We start from the raw sequence: 3,319 nt of genomic DNA, 5'->3' as shown, positions 1-3,319 counted from the left end.
TAATGCTTTTGTTGTACAGGGTATCCTAGACATGATTGCTTACTTCTGAGTACTAAATTAAATAGGTTATGATTTCAATACGCTCTTTGATTGAAACTCATTCATTTTATAGTGAAGAAGATTGTGCAAACGATATTATATTAAAAGTCACACGAACTAAACTGTTCTATTTTGAGAAAACAGGTGCGGCGCGTTAGCGCGTTAGCGAAATTGTGTTGCTTTCAGAATGAAGGTCAATGTTGCATTGCTAGGTTTATCCTCTGTTTAACTGGGATGGTGTTAGATATAATTCTTGATAAAAACAGAATTTCACAGCGCGAAATAAAAAAAGTGAAGAAACAAATTTTCAAATGCTAATCACTATTTAATATGTCTGATGTAGGTACAGGGTCAAGAGCACGCCACGCTTTACACTTACGACATAGAACCAACTCTATGCCACTTACGATAAGAACGGTCCAAAGTACAAAGCGTCAAGCTCGATGTGCTCTTGACTGTACCTATCTTATAATAATTACATCTTAATACTTTTCTGACTTTTAGATTTTATAAATACGCCAATTTTCCTTTTTCTAAATTTCTCCATTTGTTGAGAAACGACACGTCATTTGTTGATGTAGGTATTGTATTGAAAGTACCAATTCTGATTAATTCAACAACATAAAGGAGTCCAAAAAACCTCTTCAATCTACATAATAGTAATACGAAAACAGTTACAGTAGTTAATTAAAGTAAAAACTTCAAATTATTTGCATCGTGTCCCAAAATTACGTGCCCTAAATTCTATTTTTTTCGGAGCGCCCTAATTTTACTAGGTGTTCGTAGCCTTGTGCCCCAACTTGTTTACTATTCTAACATTTAGGTGAGATACAGGCAATAAATAAAATGATTTGGTTTTAATTATTTCAACAATAAATAGATACAGGCAGCATCAGCCAATATATGTATAAACTAGAAACTTGAAATGTACGTAAAACACTAAGAGAATAACAGTTAGACCGCTTTTCACTGTATCTATAAACAGTAGTTTAGAATTATAAAAGTTTTTTATATACTTAAAAATTTCAAACGAATCATTTTTTTCATTGCCTGTACGGATATTAAAACAAATATTCAAATGAAACGGAGCGAACCATATCATGTAAATTTTATTTCGTTAATTTATTACAGTCGCGAAAGTAGGGCACGATAAGACTGAAAAATACGAGTACTGCAATTCCGGCGCAACAAAAATGAGACACTGAGGCAATCCTTGTCAACGATTCATATTAGTACGAGATTATTGTTTTCCAGTCGTTTAATGCGACACGTACTGGGTGATATAGATGTTCTCATATGTAACCCGGAACAACGTCTTCAATACAAAATGCACGTAAGCGTGCCTAAACCGATCAATTATTTTAGTAAATGTGACTGTCCGTGGGCTTCCTCTTGACTAAATAGAACGTCCGGATGGAAGAACGGTAGTTGAATTTTTACTTATTAGTATTGATTAGACAAATGAACAGCCCATGGGCACCAAGCTAACAGAATGACGCGGGCAATTGTCTGCATATCCGCTGCATTAATGACTTACAAATTAAAGACTCACGTCCATGATAATACGTTGATTTGTAATGGTAAATAAAGTTTATTGTGACCATTTTTGAACTTTTCTAATTTATAATGTACGTATGTATTTTAGGACACCGAAGATAATAAGCACAAACAAACAAAGTTCAATAACATTGGTGTATAGTAAATGAGCATTAGCATAATTTATTCGTTATAAATCTTGCTCTACCATCCACTATTGCAATTAAGTGAATCTCTTTATCTGCACCATTCTTGCTTCCACTCAGGTCTTTGGAGTTGCTCCAGTTAAGGGTAAAAACCCTATCGTTTGCGATCTATACGAAGCACGTAGATTAATCAGCGGGAATTCAACACGACAAAGGCAAGGACCCTATGCGAGGACTACGAGGAATACGAAGCAGGAAATTATTGTAGAAGAATATTGACAATGGAAGATCTGCTGGGTTTAAACTGTATAGGCATTATTGTAAAGAAAGAAAAAGATTAGCTTACAAGATTTTATTAAAATAAATTAAGTTAGCGGCTAATCACCTAATATGAGATCTAGGTAAAAACAACGACATCTATGTGAAAAGTATCGAAGTTTATGTATTAAGGTCACACTACTAACTAAATTATGAGAGTCTATCGTGCAGTTCGCCTAAGGGGTTATTCCTGTCTGCTCCCCTAAACTGATACACCGCCAATTTTAAATCCCAACTGATCCCCTCCATATTTTGCATTTCCCAACGGATACCTTCATTGTATTTGTAAGGCAAGTACAGTAAAGGGAGAAGTAAGTTTTGAAACCAAATATTCCCTATTGAGCAATTGTGATTAAATGTTATAATTATCACAGACAGTAAATTTTTTGTGGCAGATCATTAATATTGACATATTGCAAATCACAAGTAATCACAAAAAATCACTTTTAAGTAGTATATAAGAAAATAACAATGTGTTAAAGACTTTGACCATTAAAGCGTAGGTACCTACGCACAACCCTCAAATACGTTTCTTGTTGACTGTACCATATTATTTACTTACAATAAACTTATAAGTACCAGGGTATCAGGTGGGAATAAAATATTAATAATTGCTTTTGATGCCCTGTATTGGGGATCCGATGGGAATAGAAAATAATATAAAATAAAATGGATCTCCAGGGGACCGGTTTTAGGGGATCAGACGGGAACAACCCACCAAATGATATAGGCATCTTCTAATTGTAACCAGATTTGTTTCTCAAGTCAGGGTAAGGGTACAAATCAGTCTTTCACAGACCGTTACTTGCAATTAAAACAGCACTTCAAAGTAATAAATCTGCGTAAGATTATGCAGACTCGTAGTTTTATTTGCATCCCACGAGGACTAGATCTCAATTTACGGTTCAAATAATTATAGTTGTCGTGGGTATTACCTTGACTAACTGCAGTGCTAACTGTATGAGGTTTGTGCCATGATTGATTTTTTTTTATTATTTAATTAATGTGAATAATTATATCTATGAAGCCATCTCTAGTATGTTCGATTTAGTATTAAAAGACCATCCCCTCGTGTTATAGATACGGTATATTTCTTTAAAACCCCCAGGTGCCAATTACAAAAAATAAGTATCTTTGTGATTTCATTAATCTTATGTATTAATGGTTTTAGTACATTAAATACTTAGTACTTAGGAAATGAAACTATTTTTCCGGATTTAAATCGCGTATATTTGTTTTTTCAAACAAACCGACGTTTCGGGCCCTTTACAGGTCCCATG

This window comes from Hyposmocoma kahamanoa, unplaced genomic scaffold (assembly GCF_003589595.1).
Source record: "Hyposmocoma kahamanoa isolate Upper Pololo Valley unplaced genomic scaffold, ASM358959v1 100021, whole genome shotgun sequence".
NCBI lineage: Eukaryota > Metazoa > Arthropoda > Insecta > Lepidoptera > Cosmopterigidae > Hyposmocoma > Hyposmocoma kahamanoa.
Note: the sequence above shows the minus strand (reverse complement) of the source record.